This window comes from Cryptotermes secundus, unplaced genomic scaffold (assembly GCF_002891405.2).
Source record: "Cryptotermes secundus unplaced genomic scaffold, Csec_1.0 scaffold181, whole genome shotgun sequence".
NCBI lineage: Eukaryota > Metazoa > Arthropoda > Insecta > Blattodea > Kalotermitidae > Cryptotermes > Cryptotermes secundus.
Genome location: NW_019723906.1, coordinates 496,683 through 502,457, shown reverse-complemented (window position 1 = coordinate 502,457; position 5,775 = coordinate 496,683). Strand labels below are relative to the sequence as shown.

Here is a 5,775-nt window from a genome sequence, read left to right as displayed (position 1 = left end):
GGCACGGCGGCCACTGATTGGCCTATTGTACCTATCCCGTGTTATTATGATGATGGAGAATTTGGTGGAATGAAGATTGGCAGGGGAACCGAAATACTCGGAGGAAACCCGCCCCAGCGCCACTTTGTCCACCACAAAGCCCACTTGACGAGACCGCAGCGGTGGGAAGTCAGCGACTAACAGCTTGAGCCTTGCGTAATGTGTTAATCAGATCCTTACCACATTGCAGCCCAAGTAACATGGTTATAAGCAGGAATTTAGATTCTCAGCGGTGGTTATGACGAGTATTATCTTCTGGGATATTACACCGTTTAGTCCTTTGGAAGTCAACAGAAGTTTCGGAGAAAAAGTTCGCCTTCATCTTCAGGGTCGAAGAAAAAGCCGATCAAGAAACCAGTGTGAAAGCAGGTGGCAAGCAGAAGATGGAGGCGACATGTTTTTCAGAAAACGTGCTTGACTTTCAACGGATTACATGGCGTTATATCCCTGAAGATAGCACTCCTCGCGGTGCCTGCAAGTTTATGAAAAGAAAGAAGCATTTTAAATCTCGAATATGTGGGTCTGGATCGACGACCGCGGAGTCTGCCATTCCGTCCGACCCTGAACTGCATGCCGTGTGTGTACAAGCGTGTCACAGTGCTTGCGAGAGGCGTCACCATACATGCGAGAAACATTACGAATCCCAACCTACCAAGTTCTCCTTGGACCTACTACCGGCCGGAAGTTGCTAGTACTCTATTCCGCTTGAGGAGCACTGCAGATCCGAGCGAGAGAGAGGTGGATGCGTGAGGAACTCAAGAGGTAGGCTACTGTGCTATTGCGTTTTTCTTACTGCAAAAGGCTGTAGTCAGTTCGGTTGTTCATTTTACTGCACTTTGTTCAGGCATGTACAGTTATCAGACAACTAAGGAACTGCGCTCAAAGTTCATTATCTGTACTGGATGCTACATTGGTTTTCATATCGAGGACTCACATGGCATTCTAAGTTTTCCATGCTTCGAGATCGGCTCATTATTAAATAATGCATTGGTAAACAACAAAATAATAATCTACTTCACATATACATAAAGAGTCGGTATAGCGACGGGATGGATGGCCCGGGTTCAATTCCCGGCAATACAAGATTTTTCTCTTTCCTCACTGTCCAGACAGGCTCTGAGGTTCACCCAGCCTCCCATCCAATGGGTAGCCAGGGGCTTTTCACCCTTGGGTAAGGCGGCAGGAGCGTGAAGCTGACCACTCCTCTCCATCTAGTGCCGAGGTTAAGAATGGTGGAGCTGCACATCCACCCCCCCCCATACGTCTTCGCGGCCTAGTGATTAACTTATTAAGCACATGGACAGCTTTATTCTTACAATATATACATATTTTATGCTATTTAGTCTTCCTGATAACCACCTAGCCAATCGTTTTGCCCGTTGTTTTGTGTGCGGGTGTGGAATCTGGTCTCTCACCATAAGAGAAGAACACAGATTGAGGGTGACTGAGAAGTGCTAAGACAAATATTTGGACATGAGAAGGAAAACTACATAAAGAGGGGCGTCATAATTTGTACTCATCAAGACGGTCTATTTTTAGGTGATAAAATGAAGGGGTGTAAGATGGGCTGAGCATAGGAAATACGAGGAATACATACAGAACTGTAACCGGAAAACCCTGAAACCAAGAGACCATTTGGAAGACTTTGACATAGCTGAGACGATATTATTAAAAGTGGACTTTAGAATCGGAGTGTGAGGTTGGGGTGGTCCGGATAAAACTGGATTAGAATAAGGGACGACGGCACGCTCATTTATTACCGCAGAGAACCTTCGGGTTTCATAAAAGGCGAATAATTTCTGGAACGACATAGCGACTATTAGCCTCTCAAGAAGGACTACTCGTTGGAGTTAATTAGTTTAGCTCGTAACTTCACCGATAAAGATAACTACTGAAGTGAGTATTGCATCATCATACTTAACATTATTATCACTCGTGGTTTTTCTCAGAGTGCAACAGACCCTCCTCTGTCGTGCTGTTGTTTGCGGAGGTATGCAACAGTAACACCTGTCTGTGCTATTCACAGCGCACGCCTGCAAACCAGTTATCTGTTTCACTACAATGACAGATGTAGCAAGAAAAACGTAGCTCTATAATTACAGTACATAAATTGACATTTTTCTAACAGCTGGGGAAGATATTCATGGAACTTTCATATTTTTGCTTTGTAAATGGGGTTCATTCTGATAAAGGGTATGTCTATACGGGTAGGTGCATAGAACATATTAGGAGAGAGAAATTAGGACTAGGTGTACTTAAGTAAAAGTTTACATAGATATTTTGAATCTGTCTGACATCTAGCCCTTACACTTGGAGTCCTGTGTTCAAAAGTATAGGCCAAAGAGTCAGCAGAAATATCCACTTTTCGTATTTCCGACTTCGCTAAAGGCCTCTACCACTAAATTCTAGGGCTGTTTCTTCAAACTGTAAGCTGTGGGAATGGAGGGGTACTGTGTTTTGAGCAGGTCATACACACCGCAATATGTGTGGGGACGTGTGAACTACAAAAACTCTGCTTTCAGTTACATATTTCGGAACTCCGCACGCCGGATGTGGTACAGACACACTGCTTGAAAACTCAAGAGGGCAAATGTGAGTATTCCCGTATATATAAACTTTAACATGCAGAAAGAACACAGGTGCACAAGTAAATGTATAAGGTAAAGTTCTCCAATGTGCTAAACTACGCCATGAACCTCCATGGGGGAGTCGATGTATAGATCCACATTTTCTTGACCTCGGCACTAGCTGGAGATGAGTGGTCAGCTTCACGCCCAGGCCGTTATACTACCGGGGAAAGAGATCCTGGTACCAACTGGATAGGAGGTTGGGTGGACCCTAGAGCCGGTCTGGACGACATGGAGAAGAGAAAATTCTTGAACCTACCGGGACACGAACTCCGACCCCTCGTTTGTCCATACCGTAACTAGTCGCCATACCGACTAAGCTATCCCAGCTCCTCAAGAGTACAAGTATTTGTGTAAATAAACGCGATCTGAAATAAATAATTTCTACCGAAACAACATTCTGAACCCGTATTTTCTCACCTTTATCACGTTTGCACTATTGTTTCAAATTTCACACCTATGAGCTTTGTTATCACTTATTCCTAAGCGAATGATGTGCAGCCCAAGGACATTTTGTTTGTGTGAGGACAGAGAAATAATCAGACAAAATCTGACGTACGACTTAATTTCTATGTTTAACAAACCTGCTAATACGTCACATTATATAATGATAATGAACTGGAAAGGGCGTAGAGAGAAGTGGTTGTGGCATAATTTAAGGCATCATTGCTGCACTTATCTACAGAGACCAAGTAAGACTAGAATAAACCTCAATAGGGATCGCAGTGGCCCGGGTTCGATCCCGGGATTTGTGGTGGACAAAATGGCGCTGGGGCAGGTTTTCTCCGAGTACTTCGGTTTCTCCTGCCAATCTACGTTCCACCAATTGCTCCACAATCACCCTCACCTATCATCTGGGGCTCGTACAATAGGCCAGAAGTGGCCGCAGTACAAGGGACTTAGTCCCACCCCACTAGCGATAAAAAATTAAGCATGAAGACGTATGGTGAATGGAGGTATAGCTCTACACATTCTTAAACTCGGTACTATGCTAATGGTTCGCTTCACGCTCCGGCTGATTTATCAACGGGGAAAGGAATCCTCATACTTATAGGAGGTTAGTTGAGCCCCAGGGTCGGTCTGGACGCCGAAAGAGAGAAAAATCTCTGGCTCGCCGAAAATCGAACCCTGATTCTCTGTAACCTAGTCACTAGAGTAGTTGAGCTATTCCGGTTCCATGGTGCTCCATTACTTTGAACAAGAATGCCCGCTTTCAGGTGACAGAAGGTATTAATAACAGTTAGGACTACAGGAGAAGTACCGAGAACAGAAAGTAACGATATTCATCCAAGCTTTTCAATAGCACTGTTAATATCTCGAAATACACAGCGTCGAATGAGAGGATGATCAGTGAATGATGAATTGGAAAGGATATGGTAGGAAGCGGTAGTGTCTTTAGCTACGATTGGAGCTTTTATCTGGAGGGATTGGATAAAATCATGAAAACTTCAGTCGGGATAGTCGGTGTCCCAGCTAAGGTTCCGACTGAATACTTCCCGAAAACAAGGCAGAAGCGTTAGCGCTTGAACCAACTATTTCAGTTTGATTTTTTTGTAATTTCTTGTGCAATTATAGGGCTGCTGACTCTTGTGAGTTGTGAAGGCCGTGAGTCACGGAGCAGAGAAACGCGGAGTGACAGAACAGAGAACGTCTGCTCAGATGTAATTTCTAACAAACATCATATGAAGTGATATGGATTCAAAACAAAATTCGAGATAACGGTTCTTAACCGTGTTTTTTACTTGTTATCGGTGGCTGTTTGGCGCGCCGCAATCTCACAGAGAGCCCAGTAATTTTGCTGAGACAGTGTGTTGGTACGCACGAACTGAGAAGCAGTAGAACTGCCATGAAATTTGATATGGGAGAATTTTACGAAAGTTTCGTTTTTAATTTAGATGTGATGATATATTCAACGACGATACTAGTCTGACCTATAAATATTTATCGGAATAAAACCGTTTTGCACAAATGCCATAAAGAAAATCCAAACACACAGTTTATATTCAACAGCCTTTCTCTGTAAGCCTTCCAGTTTTTGAGATAATTAAACATGGCTGATGTTATGATCGCAGTTTCTAACTTACACTTTCAACGATCATCCATGGGGACCAGAAAACAATCACAATTAAAAATAAAATAACGTCATAATATTAAATTTATCTGCTCTAAAGTCATGTCTGTTTTGTTATTTTAATGTAGCGCTCTGTTGTAATACGACTTTCAAGCAAGCATTAAAGGTTGAAAGTGCTATTGGAAAATTGAAACGGTATAAATCGCCAGGTAGTAATCAAATTCCGGCAGAACTTATTCAAGCAGGAGGCGAAATGTTACGTTCTAAGATCCATAATCTAATTGCTTTTATTTGACATAAGGAAAAATTGCCTGATCAGCGGAAGGAGTCTATTATTGTACTAGTTCACAAGAAGGGTGATAAAACTGACTGTAGTAATTATCGGGGGATATCACTGCTATCAACTTCGTACAAAATTTTACCCAATATTCTTCTCTCAAGGTTAAGTCCATATATAGATGAAATTATTGGGGATCATCAGTGTGGGTTTCAACGTAACAGATCAACTACAGATCAGATCTTTTGCATTTGTCAGATATTGGAGAAAAAATGGGAGTACGATGAGACAGTACACCAGCTATTCATAGACTTCAAGAAAGCCTACGATTCACTTAGGGGGGGGGAAGTATTATATAATATTCTGATAGAGTTTGGGATACCCATGAAACTAGTTAGGTTGATTAAAATGTGTTTAAACGAAACGTAAAGTCCGCGTAAGTAAACATTTGTCTGATAAATTTCCTATCCAGAATGGTCTAAAACTGGGGTCTCCAAACTTTTCGAAACGCGGGCCTATTAGGTATAATTCAGCCCTTTCAACGGGCCGGATAAAGTGAGAAATTAATAACTCTAGGTATATGAGTTTTATTGAAAGCACAGAATTTCATAAACTAACTACGAAGTACGTGAGAATAAATTATCATATATTAATGACAACAGACAGTAGCAGCAAATGCTCGTATTTTCATCACAAATTATAATAAAACAATTAATGTGAAGGATGGAACTATTTTTGCATTCTTAAAATCTGATTAAATT

At 42.0% G+C, this 5,775-nt stretch overlaps 1 protein-coding gene across 4 annotated transcripts in view; it reads left to right on the top strand.

The window, feature by feature from the left end:
* LOC111862021 overlaps positions 1-5,775 on the top strand; it is a 40,676-nt gene that overhangs the window by 20,246 nt on the left and 14,655 nt on the right. The window contains exon 1 of one of the 4 annotated variants that reach the window (XM_023847063.2): positions 657-801. The exons of 2 other annotated variants lie outside the window; for them this stretch is intronic. The gene's annotated coding sequence lies outside the window, so the exon portion shown is untranslated. Of the gene's footprint in view, positions 1-656; positions 802-2,533; positions 2,632-5,775 lie in introns of those variants that run through there. One more of the 4 variants, XM_023847065.2, reaches the window with a different exon arrangement.